General features: G+C 39.3%; 1 protein-coding gene across 6 annotated transcripts in view; it reads right to left on the reverse strand.

Moving 5' to 3' along the window:
• Positions 1 to 21,853, reverse strand: part of PCSK5 (proprotein convertase subtilisin/kexin type 5) — a 444,775-nt gene that overhangs the window by 326,799 nt on the left and 96,123 nt on the right. The gene's annotated exons all lie outside the window — the stretch shown is intronic.

Raw genomic sequence — 21,853 nt, forward strand, 5'->3', positions numbered from 1 at the left:
TCTTTCACCATTCACTACTTTCTTCCTGCTCTGTAACAGTTTAGCACTTCGGGAGCGGAAGAGAATGTGAGCTTTGTATGCGCTAAGCATGATGGAGACCCCACTGCCATTGATTCATCCAACACATATTTCATCAAGCACCTACTACGTGCTGGGATATGGCAGTGAATAAGGTCCCTGTCCTGATGACCCCTCTAAAGAGGAGGTACAGATAATAAATAAATAAACAAATGAGACCACTCGGAGCACTCCTATGTTTTACAGAATTACAGATGGCGATACCTGAATGCAGGGGTCTGAGCACACCACTTTAGTGACACTTTTGTGGTCAGAAAGACTCCAGTCTCTGAGACAGTGAAATGTCAGCTGAGACCTGACTGATGAGAAAGAGTTGGTCTGCCTAAGAGCCAGAGACAAGCGTCTTGGCAAAGGACACAACAAATGCAAAGACTGTAAGGAGGGACAGGGCTTAGCACACTGAAGAAAGAGAAAGAAGGCGGGGTATTGCTGAATCCTAGTGAATGAGGGAGAATGGCAAGAAGCCCACTAGAAGGGGAAGTGAGGTCAGATCATCTAGGGCATTGTAGCCCCAACTTGGCTTTTATTCTAAGTACAACCTAAATGGAAGCTCATCTCTTTCCAAACTTTGCCCCTCAAAATCAGATGCTAACTAGTGACAGACACCTCTAACGCCCCCTAACATGAATTTGTTGATTAATTTATTCCCCAAATGAGACTGCCTTTGTTGAATGGTATAAACACAGGAGTAGTTTCAGGGATTCATTCTAACAAAGAGTGTACCCATTTTTCATCACAGATAATACCAGTTTCATAGAGAATAGAGAATGCTTTATGAACATTTGCATCTTTCTCCCACCTTCTTGACTTCTTTCTGGCACTTCAGGCCAACACACACTCTACTACTGTACTCTGTCCCCCGCTGATCCAAATTCTACTCTCCCCATCTCTCCTCAGTTTTCCAGGCACAGCTCAGGTCCTACCTCCTCCTACAAAGTCTTCTTGAGTTCTCCAGCCTTCCGTCTGTCTCTTCCCCTTCCATGAACTTAGGCAACACACACACACACACACACACATTCTGTTCTACACAATCCAACCCCTACTCACTGAATTCTGCTGAACTGTTGTTGACTGCTGAATCTTGTGTGTCAATTTTGTCTCCTTGATTACGAGCCCCTAGAACTCAGTCTAACCTAGGACTTCAGTAAACATTGGTTAATTAATTACACAGCAGAAATGAGAGTATATCTTCACTACGTTTCCAAGTTCAAACCTGCCATTATGTTTACTGTTCCAACCACTTCAGCAATATCACACCAGCTAATGCTTGGTTAACAGAGACGATCATGAGAGAAATAGGGTGGATTTCTGAAATTTCTACGTTTTTCAGAAGTCTCATTCTGGCCAAGAGTTTGGGCCTTTCCTGACCAAATATTTTAATTTAACACAAAGTAACTTTGACAGATTTCCATTTCATTTTTTCTTTTTCAAAACCTGCTCTGGCCACCTGTGGTATCGTTTGTGACATGCAGTAATGTTCATGTGGCCAAGAGGTGGGCCGGAGGAAGGAAATGCACAGGAAATGGGTAACCCACAAATGGGATAACCGTACTGGAGTAGAGAGATGCTGCCTGAAATTGTAATTACGAAAATTGAAGAAAACCAGCCGTCTATGGAAAACATGTGTGTTAAAAGTGCAGCAATTAGGTTTCTTTCTTCTGCTTCTCTTGAATCTGACTTTACCATTAAATGTTTTTGTACCACCTTTTTTCTTTTCATCCACCAACATGGTATTGCTGGAATGGGAAGAAGAAACAACCAGTTGATACTTTCATTTGGATAATCTAACAGAGTAGGTAACCAAAATGTCAAAGGAAAAGATGATCAGAGCCTGGTGTGTTTCTTGTAAGTTAATAATAAGGCTAGAGGACCCTTAAATCAGAACCCTAAATCCTGAATGTGAACCTTAGATTTTTAACACGTATTTCAAGTGGTCCATGCTTCCAAATGTGTTTCTAATATAGTTGTTTCTAGTATAGTTGTTTAGATACCCAAGATACCTGAAGAGCAAAGACTGTGGAAAATATTGATGCCAGTCAACAATGACCAAAGAGAATGAGTTAATCATTTCCTCACGTGCCTGATCAAAATGGTCTTTAAACTGAGCTCTATTTATTTGACAGGAATCTGTGTGACAGTAGCACTCAAAGGCAAAAGGAACACACACTAGGCGTGGTTCCCTCACACACGGTCAAGCAAGTTGAGATCTCTGACAGAGCTAGAACTGAAGACTAGTTTCTGGATTGTGTTACCACATATGCAGTCCACAGACTGGTATTCACAAAAGGGGGCAGTCAGAAACTTCCAGGATATTTGAAGCTGATGAAAACCACATATGTGCACAGTGTATGCAAGATAAATATTTATAGTAAATGTATGTACCTTCAGTTCTCAATAATGTACTGTATTTCAATGATGGTCGATGCACAGATGAGTAAGTATTTAGAAATGACACAAAATGGAAAATATCTGCAGAAACAATGGTTACCACCTAGGACTCCCACTTCTTTATCCATAAAAGCTTTTATTCCTTTTAGAAATGAAATTTTAAAGAGACTGTTCTGTGAGTTCTAGAAACAGAGTTTTCCATACCAGGGTTATGAGCTATTCTGCTATAAACCACTCTGGGTGTGTCCACTTCTCTTGTGTCTTCATAAACATATCACAGTGTTTGCCTAACGAAAGAACAGTTTATACCCAAAATAAACACCTTTGTTATGTTCTCATCATCATTTTCTTCAGACTAGGAGGAAAAAACCCTCAATGTCATTCTTTTTAAACTTCTCCGAGTTCTGAGGGTCTCCAATGATCTGCCAGTTTATAAGCTGCCAATAGCCTAACACTGAAAACATCTGTTGTTCATTGTTATTGATACAGTGGCTCAGAAGTCTGACTCTCTGACTATACGATGTAATAAGAAAGCAGAATTAAATATACAGGAAATCTGTTCTACAGATAAATTCAGAAACATATCTAGTCAACTTAGTAAAATGTATATACACTTGAAATTCTTCATAAAATTTTGGGTCCAAGAGCTCTAAGAAATTGAAAAAAATAGAATTGATACTCTCTTACATGGAAATATAACTGACATCTACTAGATCCTTAGAAGGCCAAGCATTGTACTAATCACTTTTATATGGACTGGCTTCATTTAAGACTCAGAACAACTATTTGAGAGACGTACTTTTACTTTTATCATCTGCTTTTAACAGATAAAGAAAATGAGACTTATCAGTCTAGGTGCACTTCTAGAGTTCAAACAGCTGGTCAATAGTAGAATTAGGATTCAAAACCAAGCAATCTGACACCAGACCACAGAAACTCTTCAACTGTTAAAAATTGAAACAGAAAGGGCTTAGAGGAAAGCAAAACACACGCAAATTCAGATAAGGAGTGAATGCTGGACAAGATAGCACCAATAAAGAAATTCAAATAATGGACATTGCACTGACCTTAGCACTGTGATCAGTGCGTTCATGTGATAAGGTGAAATATAGTTGGATAAGACTTCAGAGACATTCCAATTTTCCCTCATTCCACTTATTGCAACACACGTTTTAGGAAATCACCAAGTTTCTATTTGAATAGTTTCAATGACAGGGAGCTCACTTCTTCACTAAACAGCCAATGATGTGCTGGTATATCAGTTCTTTTTTAAGAAAGAATTGATTTTGTAGTGTTTGCCAATTTCCATGGTGTAAATACTCACATCATGGCCAGTTTTAAACTACCACGCTTGCAAGATGCCTGAATGCATAACAAGAAGATTTCATGAGCTGCCGGAAGGCTGCTCCAGCAAACCACTGGAAATGGCTCACTCAACTGGTAGTTGGGACCCGTTTCTGATGAAGTCATCCCTTCCAATGGGTCTGACATCTGCTTCTCAGTATGTGGGGGCCACTAGGAAGTGCCTAGGCTTAGTTCTCCACTTTGCAGTTTCAGACAATAATTTTCCTTCCTCTTGCATCTATTTGGACAAGATCTTCCTTCTTTTTTTTTTTTTTTTTTTAGGAAGATTAGTCCTGAGCTAACTACTGCCAATCTTTCTCTTTTTGCTGAGGAAGACTGGCCCTGAGCTAACATTCATGCCCGTCTTCCTCTATTTTATATGTGGGACGCCTACCACAGCATGGCTTTTACCAAGTGGTGCCATGTCCACACCTGGGATCCGAACCGGCAAACCCTGGGCTGCCGAGAAGCAGAACGTGCGAACTTAACCGCTGCGCCACCAGGACAGCCCCAAGATCTTCCTTCTTTAACTTTTATTTTTCTAAGATACCGAAAAAAATTGGACTTTGGACTTTTGTGAGGCCATAAGCTGATGCACTCTCCTTGGGATATATGAAGTAGAGATTCTGTGACTCCAAAACTGAAGATGCCTTCACAGATTTTTCAAAATTAAGCTAGGGAAGTTCTAAGACATTAATTACTACATTTATGAGCTGACTTGATGGACTTCAAATCCTTTGTTATGGCACACACGCAAAAAAAAAAAAAAATGCCCTTGGCCAAAACAGATTCAATGTCCAATTATTGAAGGATGATTATTCAATTTGTGAATTTTCCAGAAATCCCAAGGAAGCCCAGAATGTTTCTACAATATCCAAATGCAGCATAGCAGCTAAAGACTCTAGCTAGGGGAATCAGGAAGAGGAAAGGTTAAATTCCACCTTGCTACTGTCCAGCTATATGACTTTGTCTAGTTACCTACATTCTTAAAACCTAATCTGCAGTTCGAATGCAGAGAATTGCTATAAAGATTAAAGAAGGTAAAGTATATAACAAATGGCTGCTGTTATTATGATCAAGTTGTTGTTGATGGCAGCACATTCATAGGAGGCATCAGTGCTCCTAATAGTTCAGAGAAGACGACCTTGGTTTAAAACAAAAAAAGAGAGATGGATTACTACAAAATAATGAGATGATGGTTCTCTTTATTGTCTGGAGAGATAGGTTAGACAAACTTTAAGGGGCAACTGATCATTTGTAAGGATTGCTGAGATGACCTGAATATTTTACATTTGGGGCTGGAGGCCTCAGCTGGTGGATGGAGACTGGGGGTGAAGTGAATGAGCACAGAACAGCTTCCAATTATTTTCTGGCACATTGGTCAAATGGCCTCCTATGAACGAATCATCATGTTTTACTCTACACATTTTTACCAGTATTCCAACTCCACTAGAACCTTGGTTTGCGTCTACTATAATATCAATTTGACAAAGGATCATTTCTCACAAAATTTTAGGGATGTTCCATATAATACCAGAAAAAAAACCCCCAGAAAATAGTGGATGCTAGAAGACAGACTGTGGTGTACAAAATATGCCTATATAAAGAAAAATGAGAACAAATCCAATTCCTGAAATTCTACTCATAACTGAGGATTCAAGATATTGAGGCAGGACAGTTAACTGATCTTTCACAAAGGAGCAAAGGTAACACAGTTGATACAGAATAGGGAAGGGACTCTGCCCCTCACCCTTAGCCACCAGGTCCGGTGCCTCCAAGCCCAGTTATTTCCGAATTCAAGATAAGCAACCTTCCAACCGCAAAACTGCCTCCAAGCAGTCAGCCCGACTCCTGCATGTGCACAAAGCCTCGAGATGACCACTATACGACCTTCCTGAGCAACACCTGCCATGTTGGACTGACTGGGCAGGCGCAGGGACCACAACCCCGATGGGCCACCGTGAAGACACCACCACCAGGAAGAGGGAAGCAGGACACCTCTAGAGGTGGAGAATCATGACATTAGTTCACTCCCCTCACCCCATAAAAGACTCAGGACAGCTCCCTTCAGAAAACCGCTAGAGAGCCACATCTCCTGTGCCATCTCCCTTGTGCTTGAGCATAAGCCCCAATAAATCTTTGTCTGAGATTTTGGTTGGCCCTCTAGTCAATTTCTGCTACACAGAGAGCCTAAGAACCTAGGGTTGGTATCACAATGGGCCAAAGATAGTCTTTTCAACAAATGGTGCTGGAACAACTGGATATCCACATGCAAAAAATGAATCGACACAGACATTACACTCTTCACAAAAATTAACTCAAAATGGATCACAGACCTAAATGTCAAATGCAGAACTAAAACTCCTGGAAGATAACATAGGAGAAATCCTAGATGACTTTGGGAATGATGATGACCTTTTAGATGCAACACCAAAGGCACAATCTGTGAAAGAAGTAATTGAAAAGCTGGCCTTCATTAAAATTAAAAACTCTTGCTCTGTGAAAGACAATGTCAAGAGAATAAGAAGACAAGCCACAGACTGGGAGAAAATATTTGCAAAAGACACATCTGATAAAGGACTATTGTCCAAAATATACAAGGTACTCTTAAACTCAACAATAAGAAAACAAAGAACCTGATTTAAAAATGGGAGAACAGACACCTCACCAAAGATATACAGATGACAAATAGGCATATGAAAAGATGTTCAAAACATCATACGTCATTAGGGAAATGCAAATTAAAACAAGATACTGCTACACACCTATTAGAATGGCCAAAATGCTGAACACTGACACCACCAAAGCTGGCAGGGATATGGAGCAACAGGAGCTCACATTCACTGCTGGTGGGAAGGTGAAATGGCATGGCCATTTTGGAAGATAGTTTGATGGTTTCTTACAAAACTAAATATACTCTTACCATGCGATCCAGCAATTGCACTCCTTGATATTTAATCAAAGGAGTTGAAAACTTATGTCCACACAAAAACCTGCACATAGACATAGCAGCTTTATTCATAATTGCCAAAACTTGAAAGCAAGCAAGATGTGCTTCAGTAGGTAAATGGATAAATCAACTGTGGTGCATCCAGACAATGGAATATTATTCAGCACCAAAAAGAAATAAGCTCTCAAGCCATAAAAAGACATGGAGGGACCTTAAATGCATATTACTAAGTGAAAGAAGCCAATCTGAAAAGGTTACACACTGTATTATTCCAACTATGACATTCTGGAAGAGGTAAAACTATGGAGATGGTAGAGAGATCAATGGTTGCCAGGGTTTGGGGATCAGGGGATGAATAGGAAAAGCACAGAGGATTTTAGGACAGTGTAAATACTCTATATGATAGTATAATGATGGATACATGTCATTACACATTTGTCCAAACCCAGAGAATGTACAATACCAAGAGTGAACCCTAATGTAAACAATGGATTTTGTTGGATGATTATGATGTTTCAATGCAGGTTCATCAACTGCAAGACATCTACCACTCTGGTAGGGGAGGTTGATAATGGGGAGGCTATGCACGTGTGGGGGCAGGAGGTATATGGGAAATCTCTGTACCTTCCCCTCAATTTTGCTTTGAAGTTAAAACTGCTGTAAGAAAAATAAAGTCTTTTAAAAGCAGAAGGAAAAAAAGGAATTGAGCAGAGCAGCCAAAAGATAACTGGATGATCCATGGATTTAGTTAAGTGAACAACATTTCTCTCATTTGTAAATTTTGTCATCTTCTTTGAATCTTTCCAAACCTGACACATCTTGAAATAGAAACTTTCAGTCCTAAAAATACTTAACAAAGCAAAAACCAATAAGCCAACCAACAAATATTGTCTCCTGTAAGGAATCTCTACATTGTTTATCTTAGTGTTTGGAGAACTGGTTGCAGCTATCTTACCTGGCCTTGCTGCTAAAGGGTAACCAGGGCCTCTAAAACTTTCTGGATATTTCTGAGACACTGAGACTAAGCCTACCTTGATATGTATAGGCCACTATACCTGCCAGGGTTTACATGAGTCTCAAATACGTCAGGTCCAAAAACTGAGTCAGGTTTTGGAAATCTGAGTCGGAAACCACTTTCTCCTTCTCTCTTGTTCCTATAGTTATTCCATAAATCCTTCCATTATTCACAGTACCTTGCAATTCAGACCATGGCCCTGACCCACTGCTTTTAACCTTTCTAACCCATCTTATGCTTCCAATCTATCCCCCTTTCATTCAAAATAATTTTTTCTTACTTAACACTTACAAGCACTTACTACATTCTGGTCACTATACTGACCATGACACTGTCCCTATGCTCAAGTCCTTGAAGTCTGGTCTATGTGACAAACAAGGAATTTTACAAAAACACATGTTAACTATTACAATGGGGGTTCTCAGGGTACCGTGGGAACAGGGAGCCTGGTCAGGCACAAGCGTGGGAAGACTGAGAACACTTCCTAGAGAAAATGACATACATTCATTCATTCATTCATTTATTTAAGATTTTATTTTTTTCCTTTTTCTCTCCAAAGCCCCCCGGGTAAATAGCTGTATATTCTTCATTGTGGGTCCTTCTAGTTGTGGCATGTGGGACGCTGCCTCAGCATGGTTTGATGAGCAGTGCCATGTCCGTGCCCAGGATTCGAACCAACAAAACACTGGGCCGCCTGCAGCAGAGCGCGCGAACTTAACCACTCGGCCACGGGGCCAGCCCCAGAAAATGACATTTAAACTGAGCCCCCAAAATATGAGTTGACTAGCCAGAGGGCAAGCAGGGGATGAAAAGGATGTATTTATTTATTTATTTTTTTTTTTTAAAGATTTTATTTTTTCCCCTTTTTCTCCCCAAAGCCCCCCGGTACATAGTTGTATATTCTTTGTTGTGGGTCCTTCTAGTTGTGGCATGTGGGACGCTGCCTCAGCGTGGTTTGATGAGCAGTGCCATGTCCGCGCCCAGGATTCGAACCAATGAAACACTGGGCCGCCTGCAGCGGAGCACGCGAACTTAACCACTCGGCCACGGGGCCAGCCCCGAGGATGTATTTATTTTTGATAAGGGAATAGAATAATCAAAGAGAGACTGGAGTGTTCAAGGAACTGAAAGAAATTCAGTACAGCTGGAGAATACAGATGCAAGAGATGACGAGAGATGAGAAAAATGGAAAGAGATGAGACTGGAAAGGTAAGCACAGGCCAGAAGCCTGTAAATATTCTTATAAGCCATATTTTTTTTTAAATTTGAGCTTTATTGTAATTCGCTGTAAAACCATTCAAGGGTTTTTTGTTTCTGTTTTGAAAGATTTTAGTTTTCCTTTTTCTCCCAAAGCCCCGCAGTACGTAGTTGTGCATTTTTAGTTGTGGGTCCTTCTAGTTGTGGCATGTGGGATGCTGCCTCAGCATGGCTTGATGAGCGGTGCCATGTCCGTGCCCAGGTTTCGAACCTGTGAAACCCTAGGCCACCAAAGCAGAGTGTGCGAACTTAATCACTCGGCCACGGGGCCGGTCCCCATTCAAGGGTTTTAAGACAGGGATTGATAGCATTTGGATGTCTAAAATGCATCTCCAACTTAATTTCAAAGAAAAACACAATCTTTCCCCTCTGGCTCCTACAAAGCTGCTCCTGCCCAGGGCTCTCCATCTCCCCCACACCAGTATAAGGCATCTATGGCTCCTCTCCTTCTCCAACGTCCATCAGCAAATCCTTCAAAATATTTCTTAAACCTGACTTCTTCCTACCATCTTCATGGCTCCGCACTGATTCAAGGTACTATCATTTCTCACTCCTCTACAGTCTGTTCTCCATATGGTAGTAAAAGTGATCATGGTAACCTATGTTGGATGTATTCTCAATAAATATTCCCAATAATTCCTAAGCTCCAATGACTTTCCCTCACACTAATATCCCAAGTCTGTTCCGTGGTCTATAAAGTGCTTCATGACCTGATTGGAAGCCATCTCCCTGACCTCTTGACTCCCCTCTCATCCTTACTCTCTCTATTCCACTACTGTCCTCTTCCATCCCAACCCCACTCCCATCTCAAGGTCTTGATACTTGCTATTCTCTCACACTAGAATGTTCCTCAGAGAAGCACATGGCTCCCTCTCTTATGCTCAAATATCACCTCCCAAGAGAGGCTTTCCCTAATCAATCTATCTGAAACAGCATTCTCTGTCATTCTCTACCCTTGACTCTGATTTCCTTTTCTTCATAGCACTCATAACTATTGTATTACAAATCAGTTTCTCTCTAGTGTATGTCTCCCACACTGGACTGTAAGTTCCATGGAGGCTGCCATTTTGCCTTATTTATTTCTATATCTACAGTATCTAACATATAGTAGAAGTGCAAAATTATATGCCAATTGAATGACCGGATTGAGTTTTAAAAAGTCACTGTGGGTTCCATAGAACATGAAGGAAAGCATGGAGATCAATTAATTGGGAGACAGTTGTAGTGGTTGAGAGACGACAGTGGTCTACATTACTGGGAACAGCAGAAACTACAGTACATGATACATAGTAGGCATTCTAAATATGTGTTGTTAATGACAATGAATGAGTATGGTGAAAGAGGAATCAAGAATGATCAAACATCTGGCTTGGACTATACAGCAAATTGTAGGATCACTTACTAAGCAAAGAAACAGAGAAGAGGAGAAAATTTAGTTGGAGAATGAAAACACTGAGTTAGAAATATGGAAATTGAAGTAACATCCAAACAGGAGTAGGCTGTAGCAATTGGATATGTGGATCTAAAGTTTCTTTCTGCCCAGATCCACAACTGAATTCTTCCTAAAATTTTGGCATCATGCTACTTCTCATCACAAATTTTTTTCATCTATAAAGTGCTAACATCTTGGCCTTTGAGTTGCTCTACAATCTGGCAATGAATATTCACTGTCTGGTGCCATTTGTTAACTCAAAGTTAAAAAATCCTTGGGGACAAAATAGAGTGTGTACATTTGATGGTCTTAGCAAAATTTGGGGTCACTACCAGATATGACTGATAGGAAAAATTGGCAAAAATTTTCCCCCACTCCCTGTACCTATGGTGCTGGCAATTTCTCCCCTTAAGCAACGAGGCTTTTTCTTCATCCTTCGAATCTGGGCTAGCCTGGCAACTTGCTTTGGCCAAAAGATTGTAGAAGTGACAGTGCCCCGTTACACCCTTTCTCTTGTAATCCTTCCTGGCTGCCATGTGAACGAGCCAAGGCAGCCTGCTAGAAGATGAGAGACCACATGGAACAGATAAAAGCTGTCCAGCTAAAACCACACTAGACTAGCTAGCCCCTAGCCGACCCACAATGGCTCACAGATACATTAGTGAGCCCACATAAAACCAGAGAACTGTCCAGCTGAGCTTGGCCCAAACTGGAGACATGCAGAATCATAAATAAACTGCTGTCGTGTTAAGCCACAAAATTTTGGCGGTGGTTTTTATACGGCAAAAGCCAACTAACATACAAGGTTATCAGTCTAAGGGAAGTCAGTCCAATCAGAAAGGTAGGAGAAAATCGGTGCATCAAGTTGAAGCAGTTTATCTAGAAGAGAGGAAGGCTTGGCTGTACTTGGGGAGGAAGAGCAGTGAGGACACCCAAATGTATCAATTATATGATTCTAAAGCAAATTCTAAGATCCCTGCACATTCGTTCAAGCCTTCCCTTCACGGGAAGCCCAGTGTTCTTCCGCTTACCCCATCCAGACTCAAATGAGCAATCTCCGATTATATACAGGTTTTATCTTCCCAATAAAATTACAAGCCACTTGTGGTAATGGAGTCTGCATTATGTGTCTTTATAACCTCTAGAGTTCATGGTAAAAATACTCAATAATTTGTGAATTGATATTTAAGAGAGAAGGCAAAAGTAAATTTGGGGATAAAATGCAGAAGAAGATAATTTACATAATTAAGACATGTAATACACATAATAGAAATGGTTCAAATAAGATCTAGAAATCTTTGTCTTCCACACAGCGGCTCATAATACGGCACCTGCCTATTCAACTTTGCCAATGAAAAGATTCAAGAAATAACATGGGAAAAGTGTAGGGATGGAAGCCTTCGCAAGGAATTATACAAGAAGAGAAGAAGACATTCCTTTGGGGGTGCCGATTATGCTAATATGCCACTAATGATGTTCAACACCCCTGGCAGAAGAAGTCAGAAAAGATGCAACCTAGTGACAGGTGAGCTATGAGCCCCTTACAGGCCTGGTGGGAAATTTCTCCCATCTGGAGAGGGGCTCAGGGGTGCAGGTCTGTTTCTTTTGGAACAACACAGGGCATGATAGAAGTGAATACTTCTTGACTCTTCTCTGGCTTTTGGTCAATGGCTTGACTTTAATATTGTCTTTCCTTCTAGGTCATGTAGTCAATTCTCCATGAGTTGAGGAGAAACTCAGTTTTACCAAATGACTTTCTTCCTGGATGACTATGAATCAAGAATCAAGTATTCCTAATACACTACTCTTTGCCAAATTGTGCAAATTAGTAAATTAGTAAATTGTGTTTGCTTAGGAACGATCTCAATTAAAATGTTTTCCCTAAGTGCCTATAAAGCCAAGAAACAATTCCTACGTTGCAGCTCATGAAAATGAATTTTAGAAACAACTGAGATGCATTATTTAATAATTATGTGAACATTAGCAAGAAGCAAACCTCATTCTTTTCTAAAATGTAATTTCTTGGTTTCCATTGCTTACAAATCTCTGCTTGCATAGACATCTTCACCCTCTTGCTCTCCACTCTGTAAAAAGCTGGCTCAGAAATTCCTCTCTCCTCTTTTTCACCAGGATCTCAGGAAGGAGAGCTAAGAGATTAGTGAACTCTTCCCATTCTCTAAAATGAGTAGGATGCAGCATGGTTTGGACAAGCACAATCAACTGCCCCACTACTTTTATTTTTTCAAAATCACAGAAGAAAGTTTGAGAAAAAATGCTAGAAAACAATTGTTCTAATATGGGAGACATTTAAGGTCAGAGAGGAAGAATTTGAATATCATTTGAAGATAATTGAATGGCAATATTCTCATGAAACATAATGGTAGAGGCTGTTATTTTTCAGGTGAGAGGAAAATCCATTTTTCAGTTGAAAAAATAATGAAGAACAGGAATAAACTTATACAAGATCCTCCCAAACCCTCATTCATTTTGCAACCAGGTTTTTATCACGTAATCATTTTCTCTTAAATAGATGGATAGATGGATGGATGGATGGATGGATGGATGGACAGGTGGATGGACAAACAGAGGGACAAGGAGACAAATGGATGGACAAAGGATGGACAGAAAGCAAACAAATAGACAATACAAGTCCTATCACATTTCGATTTTTCTCAAATTTTTATTGAAAGATATGCCCCTTTCTAGTAAAAGCCACTTCAACTTCCCTAAGCCAACCCCTCAAACTCCCATAGATTAAATGCTCCCAAAGGATATTTTCAATCAAGACCAAGGAACAAAGATGACACACATGTAGAAGAGGATACAGAGAGATGGAAGAGGAAGAGAGGATCAAATCTACGTAACAGTGACGCCATGCATATTCAAGTGATGTCCAAAACAGTTAGGTAGCTCATCCCTTTCCAGAATAAGAACGACTTGAACTTTCCTAAATAGAACACATTTAACTTGTTTAAAGTTAACACAGAGCAGCAGAAATTTGGTCTTAAACATTAACAGTGGTTCCCTTAATTTTTTTCTCAAAAAAAGGCATTAAACTAGATGCCTTTAAAGGACAAGAAAGATGTTAGTTTGTTGGAATTATATATAAAAATTAATGAGATGTGGAATTTCAAATAGTCTTTTCAGATTTTAAATTTGTTTCTCTCTCGATATATGAGATTACCGACAACTTTCTAAATATTCTGAGGTTCTCAAGGTTTTTGCCAGGCCCTCTAAGAAGTCATTACCCCAAATACATTTAGCTCCACAAGAAACCTGTAATAATTGTGGTATAAAAACTGTGAAAAGAGGGAATAATATTATTCAGTGTGTCAAAATTCTTCTTCTTAACCTTAAGTGATCATATCAGAGGAGACAGCGTGGTCAAAAGCCACCGTCATAACTAGTTGCAGACAAAATCTGAATTCACCTTTGCTTTTCTGTCAACACAATTGCCACTCTGACACCCACAAATCTCTCCTTTTTCTTAGTAACATGAATCATTCAGGTATAATTGAGTCTATATGTTTTTATATAAGCAAAAACTAGGCCTGCTATATATAGTGGAACAAAAAAGGTGTGCTTAGGAAAAGAGAAAAATTCCTTAGTATCCATAAATGCAGTTTATATTGTCAACTTTTTCTTTTTCCTTTCCAGTACAAACCAACTACCCCAAAACCTAATGGCTGAAAATAATAATTATTACGGCTCAAATTTCTCTGGTTGACGAGGCTTAGCTGGGTGGTTCTCACTCAGGGCCTCCGGTGCAGCTGCCATCAGAGGTCCACTGGGACTGGACATCTCAAGGCTTGACTGACATGGAAGTTTAAGACGGCTTCTTTGTTCACATGAACAGCTGGAGAATTTTCACCTTACGTGTAAGATTTAGTTATTAATGTCTATTTGTCCCAGTTGACTTATCTGCAAGTCCTTCTAAAGGACATATATCTATTGTATAATGATTTTATCCCATAATAGCTAGAGGAATGGCAATTACATTACTGTTTCTCTACATCTGTTAACTGTCAAAACATTTCATTCATTCACTTATGTTTTACTAGTTTGTTTCTAATTTTCCAACCAACACTAATTAAATGCTTTCTAGATGCTGAGTCTACTTCGGGGAATGAGAAAGCATACAGCCTGGCCTTCATAAAGTTTTCATTCAAGTTGGAGTAGATAATAAATAGACAAATGAGACAAACAATATAATTAGAGAGTATGGTAATAGTTACGAAGGAAATAAAAAAGATACCTTAGATAACATCAAGGGAAACGTGTTATTAAATTTATACCTTGAGTTCTTTACAATTTTGCTATTAGTGAGCTGACCTTTATTCAGTGAACACAGAAATTTCATTTTGAAAAGAGATGTTTATAAGTATCACGCAATAAACTCCAGCCTTAGAAGAGTAAGTTGGAGCAAAATTGAGGTTCCAGACCTATTGCCATTTAAAATTAAAAAACAAAGCAAAACAAAAAAAATTTTCACATTTCAAATAAAAATTTCAAACCAAAACCTTTCCTAAGACAAAAAACCTATAGCAATAAAGAATGTGATATGTACTATTACCATGATATAGCCACAGAAAAAGAAATCTATACTGCAAAGCAAAAACAATCTCACCTCTGATGATGAGCAAAATCAATTCAGAAAGCTACTAAAAAGCCCGTGTTAATAGTGTTCCTTCTAGACTGAATAAAAATAATTGCCTGAATCTACCTGACATCTTTGCTTTCATTGTCCACTTGAAGACATAAATTAGGATAAAATCTACAAAGTTGCTTGAAAGAAAATGAAGCATTTTGCTTGGAAACGCCAATAATACGTCTAGCGCTTCTTCTACTGTGGCAAGTAGTAGATGCTTCAGAAAAGATGAAGGATCCCGTAATACATTTGATTAGCTACTTAATAAAGGAAGCTACAGAGAAGATCGCCTCTTCGACCTGGTGAGATTCTCTCCAGACCCCGAGGTCTAATGAGCAAGAAGACAAAGTCATTTTTATCCTACACCAGCAAGTGTAATTGCAAATGTTTTTCTTATTATTAAAAAATGTCAAATCCTTTCAAGAATCCAACCAAGCAACTTGCTTTAATAGCATCCTACAGAATTTCTTCTGTTAGAGAAAAATAATAATTTCGGAAAAGTAACTATACAGACATAGTGGTACATCTTCATTTATAGGGCGTGGACATTGAACTTTCCCTCTAGCAGCTCTTATAATGGCATAGTCAGAGTAAACGAGAACACTGCTCCTGTAATCCAAGTCACATTTCTTTCCCATTCGCTAATGAAAGGAATAATGCTAACACAATTGAATTCAATACCAGTGTTGCAGCTGTCCACAGCCACACTCACCAGGACTACATACGTATTTTAGAACACAGTTTTCCAAGCATCTGTTATCATCTCTACCTATCTAATTAGCAAGCTCTCCATGAGTAACTAATATGAATACTTCACAAACAATCAGGGTCCAAAGCATCTCCACATCTAACAGCGGTATGTTTCCACCTTTGATTTAGGATAGGCATTTCCAAAGTGGAAAAAGTAGAGAAAGATGTTGAAAGATGTTGAATGGAGTTGAAGAGATCCAAACAGCTGCTAACCTATATGGCAGAAAATTGTACCCCTTTCCATTTCATTCTGAAATACCTTATTTTTAGTAGAGGAGAAGAAAGGGCACAGTGAACAATAAAGTGACAGATCACTGCACCCAAAAGGCTGTAACTAAAACAAACAAACAAAAAAGAAAACTGACTTTAAAAAGATGGATTTAATCCGTACATTCCTGAAGTTACTTTCTAGTGAGGAGTTTGTATTAGTTTGGAATGTTTTCAGAGGCAAGGAAAAGAATACCCAATGAATTATGGGCAGAAAATGCATTTAATTATCATGCGAGAAACCAGAAAGCAGATGATTCCAAGTTTGGTGCAGCAGACTAATGACATCATTAAGGAACCAGACTCTGTACCTGCTCAGCCGCCATGCTTGGGGGACCTTCGTCTTCTGAAAGTGACTTTTGGTTGCAAGATAACTGCCACAGCACCCCATAGTATACCCTACCCAGCATCCTAAGCGGGAAGGAAGAAAGAAGTCACAGGCTTTCCTCACAAGAGAAAGAAGCCCTTCAGTATCGGACCCATTAGTAGATGTTTCCTTGACATATTTACAACAAAAAGTTATTCATTGTTTATCTGATATTCAAATTTAACTGGGAGTCCCGTATTTTTGTGTTTTTTTTTTCTTAAAGATTGGCACCTGAGCTAACAACTATTGCCAAGCGTCTTTTTTTTTTTTTCCTGCTTTTTCTCCCCAGATCCCCCCAGTACACAGTTGTATATTTCAGTTGTACATTCTAGTTGTGGCCTGTGGGACGCCGCCTCAGCGTGGCCTGATGAGTGGTGCCATGTCTGCACCCAGGATCCGAACCAGGAAGCCCCAGGCCGCTGAAGCGGAGCGCGCAAACTAAACCACTCGGCCACAGGGCCGGTCCCTTTTATTTGTTAAATCTAGCAACCCTTATTACCACCAGTCTAACAGAGGGTAACTTGTGGAATGATAACCATTTGTCTATTATTGCCTGATGTCTCCTGGTTTAATCAATTGCATCTATGTTTCTTAGAGAAGAACTAAGACTGCTATAGTAGGAATGCAAAGAGAAGGAAATATGCAGTGTTCCACTTTCTTCATATCCAGAATAGGCTCCGGAGAATCTAATCCTGGTTCCAATAGGATAACTGAAAACCACCTAAATCTTAACCTCTCCATGCATCCTTCAAAAAGCACATAGAGATCAAAGAGAAAATATTAAATTGTTGATAACACGTCTACTTCCTAACCGGGAGAAAAAAATACAACGAACCTCAAATTACACATAAGTGGGAAAAACAAACTTGAATCCAGCAGAACCAGCTCCCGAGACCACTCCAGAGCAAAAAGCCAGGCAGAGACTGAGCAGAGGAGGAAAGAGGGAGCAGAATTCTGGTGGTGGTGGAACACAGGTAAAATCACCACATAAGGAGAAAGCCCTATCCTCAGGAGGGGGATACCGTGAACACATCTGAGACTGGGATGGACCTCAGAGTGCACAGGAGCAGAGGTGACCATCATAGGAAGACGGTGACCTTCTTCTGGGGGAAAGGGGCAACTTGTCTCTATTTGCAGATGACATGATTTTATATATAGAAAATCGTAAAGATTCCACCAAAAAACTGTTAGATCTAATCAACGAATTCACTAAAGTTGCAGGATGAAAAATTAACATATAAAAATAAGGAGCATTTCTATACACTAACAATGAACTATTTGAAAAAGAAATAAAGAAATTGATCCCATTTACAATAGCATCAAAACCAATAAATACTTAGGAATAAACTTAACCAAGGAAGTGAAAAAATCTCTACTCTGAAATCTGTAAGACACTGATAAAAGAAATCGAAGACACAAATAAATGGAAAGGTGTCCTGTGTCCATGGATTGGAAAAATTAATATTGTTAAAATGTCAATACTAACAAAAGCCATCTATAGATTCGGTGCAATCCCTATCAAGATTCCAATGGCATTTTTTACAGAAATAGAAAAGACAATCCTAAAATATATATGGAACCACAAAAGACCCCAAATTGGCAAAGTAATCCTGAGAAGGAAAAACTAAGTGGGAGGCATCACACTTGCTGATTTCAAGTTATGCTAATCAAAACAGTATGACATAAAAACAGTCAAACAGATCAATGGAACAGAATTGAGAGCCCAGAAATAAACTCAAGCATATACAGTCAGCATTTATATTTGGCAAGGGAGCCAAGAATACTCAATGGAGTAAAGACAGTCTCTTCAATAAATGGTCTGGGAAAATTGGATATTCTCATGTGAAAGAAACTAGATCCCTATCTTACACCATTCACAAAATTAACTCGAAATGGATTAAAGACCTAAATGTAGGACCTAAAACCACAAAACCCCTAGAAGAAAACATAGGAAAAGAGTTCCTTGACATGGGTCTTGGCAATGATATTTTGGATATGACACCTAAAGCACAAGCAGGAAAATAAAAAATAAATGAGACTACATCAAACTAAAAAGTTTCTGCACAAGAAACAACTAACAAAGTGAAAAGACAACCTGCAGAATGAGAAAAAATATTTGCAAACCATGTATCTGATAAGGGTTTAATACCCAAAATATATAAAGAACTCATACAACTCAATAGCAAAAAAACAAATAATTCAATTAAGAAATGGGCAAAAGACTCGAATTTTCCCAAGATAATATACAAATGGCCAAGAAGTACATGAAAAGATGCTCAGCATCATTAGTTATTAGGGAAATACAAATCCAAACCACAATGAGCTATCACCTTATACCTGTTAAGAGTGGCCATTATCAAAAAGATAAGAGATAACAAATGCTGGCGTGGATGTGGAGAAAAGGGAACCCTTATGCACTGTTGGTGGAAATGTAAATCTGGTGCAGCCACTAAGGAAAACAGTCTGGAGGCTCCTCAAAAAATTAAAAATAGAATTACCATAACATCCAGTGATTCCACTTCTGGGTATTTATCTGAAGGAAACAAAAATACTAATTTGAAAAAATGTCTGCATCCCCATGTTCAGAGCAGCATTATTTACAGTAGCCAAGACATGGAAATACCTAAACATACATCAATGAATCAATGGATAAAGAAGTTTTGGTATACATATACAATGGAATATTACTCAGCCATTAAAATAAGAGGAAATTCTGCCATTTATGACAACATGGAATGGCTTTCAGGGCATTATGCTAAGTGAAATAAGTCAAACAGAGAAAGACAAATACTGTACATGATTTATTTACATGTGGAATCTAAAGAAAAATAAAAGTCATAGAAAAAAAGATTAGATATGTGGGTACCAGAGGGGGAATTGGAGGAAGGTACAAACTTCCAGTTGTAGGATAAGTACCAGGGATGTAACATACAACATGACGACTATAGCTAACACTGCTGTATGGTATATATGAAAGTTGTTAAGAGAGTAAATCCTAAGAGTTCTCATCACAAAGGAGAAATTTTTTTTTCTTTTCTTTTTCTTTTCGTTGTATCTATATGAGCTGATGAGCTAAACTTATTGTAGTAACCTTTTCGCAATATATGAGGGTCAATCCATTATGCTATACACCTTAAACTTATACAGTGATGTATGTCCATTATACCTTAAAACTGGGGGAAAAAATAAGAGAAAGAACCTGTGCTATTGGATTGGAAGTGGAAGTGACACTCTGAACTCCAGATATATATCCCTAGGCTCTGTCCACTAAAAAAGAGCTTAGAACCAAGGATGCACTTACCACCAAAATCTGGACTTTTAAATATCATTCCTCAGTAAAATAAATCACCTACTTGGAGAAATGGCCATTTCTAGGTGTGGGGCAGAGAAGATGCAAAGTGAACATTTTGCTGTGCCACAAAGGAAGATGTGCTAAACAACTGATTGGGGCCTTCTCAAGAGGACACAGGAGGTAGCTCCAAAGGCTGCCCACTCATCAAACTTGTGATAGTTTAGGGACCGAAAAGGAATAATGTCAGTAATGAATCACCACATTTAAAGGAATCTGTGACCTCATAATGACATTACAAAGGAAGAGGAGTGAAGAAGGAATTATAGAAGTAGAAAATCATCATCTTGCAACCATTGACCTAATGATTAATTTACGCAGGAATCATCATTAGATGCTAAAATCTTGGGAAAAGGTTAACAAGGAATAAGATATTCACAAGTCTCAAAATATTACCCCTCAAATTTCTTATTAATTAGAAAGACAACATGTACCTTGGCAGTGGAGAAATCTAGCAGATACCTCAAACCAATCAAGTAAATAAATTTAACATCACCAAAATGGGACTTCCAACATTCTACCTCCTGACATGAAGCACTGGAAAGGATACAATCTCACCTGGGTAGTTTTTGTACCAAAAATCTATAGTCCTGAAAAAAACCATCAATCAAATTCAAAGTGTGAGTTATTCTACATATCACCAGCCTGAACTCAGCAAAATCAACAAGAAAGACCAGTCCTCACCATTCCCCACCTCCACTCCCCGTAAAGGTAGGGGAACCCTTCTAGATTAAAGGGGATAATGGGACAGAACAAATAACGGCAACATATGATCCTGGGTTCGAGATCAAAAGGGATAGATCTATTAAAAATACTTCTGTGATAATGGGGAAATTTGAATATAGACAGTAAATTAGATAAAATCACTGTTAACTTTCTTAGAAGTGAGAATAGTATTTTGGTTACATAGGAAAATATCATTCTTAGGAAAGGCATATCCTGAACCATTTAGGGGTGCATTTTCACAATGTCTGCAACTTACTTTCAAAATTCAGAAAAAGAAAAAGTAAGCGCGTGCGTGTAAAGAGAGAGAGGATATTAACTTTTGGTAAATCCAGGTGAACGGAACGTGTGTGTTGATACTATTCTTTCGGCTCATCTGCAGCCTTGAAATTTATCAAAACAAAACATTGGTGGCAGGGTGGGGAACACCACAGGCACAATTTGTAAAAAATTATCAAAAGGTGAGGTCCCAGACAAGAGCAGAGAGCTCATGTCATAACGACAGACTTCAAGATGATCCAGGCAGAGGCAGTTGGTATCCAGCAACACCAGGAGCCAAGTGAACCCCACGCCAACGCCTGCAGACCACCCACCACCCTTTCCATGGACACTGTACATTGCCCTTGCTGAGGCGGCACACCAGCTGTCTCTTCTTATGGCTATCTGGTGCGGCTTTTCATCAACAGCTGTCTTCACTCTGCCCGTGGAACACATATGACAAGGATGCCCACCCATGTCCCAAGATTTCTGTTGGGGTAGGTGACCTCCTTCACTGAGCCTCACATTTCTCTGTGGTTCTGTAGACTCTTGCTGCCTCTTACTGGCTCCTCTCCCTCTAAATCACTTTGTCCCAAAGGTATCTGACAAGGCAGATGAGGCTCAGCAGTCAGCAAACAAGAACAGAATAGAGAAGGAAGTGAGGAGAGGTGGAAAAGAAGGTCAGTACCCCCAAGAATTTTTCTCAGAATACCAAAGCAAAGGCTCTTTTTTTTCCATTAGATCTGAACTAGGAACGATTAACAGCTTCTTGCAACCACAAGCAGAAAGCTTGTTTGAGACCAAAACCAACAATTGGAGAGATCAGAGCTACACAGAGTGGCAGAAAGAACTGGGGTCCTGGAGACCTGCCTTACTTCCTGGATCAAGTGAGGCATGCCAGTCTTCAGTTCTATGAGCCAATAAATGCCCTCCCTTCTCCCACTATTTTTTTTTTCCTTCCCCTGGTTTAGGTTGAATTTTCTGATCATTTGCAACTCAAACAATCTGAATTGAAACAACAATTCAT

The sequence above is a fragment of the Equus asinus genome, chromosome 23 (assembly GCF_041296235.1).
Source record: "Equus asinus isolate D_3611 breed Donkey chromosome 23, EquAss-T2T_v2, whole genome shotgun sequence".
Taxonomy (NCBI): domain Eukaryota; kingdom Metazoa; phylum Chordata; class Mammalia; order Perissodactyla; family Equidae; genus Equus; species Equus asinus.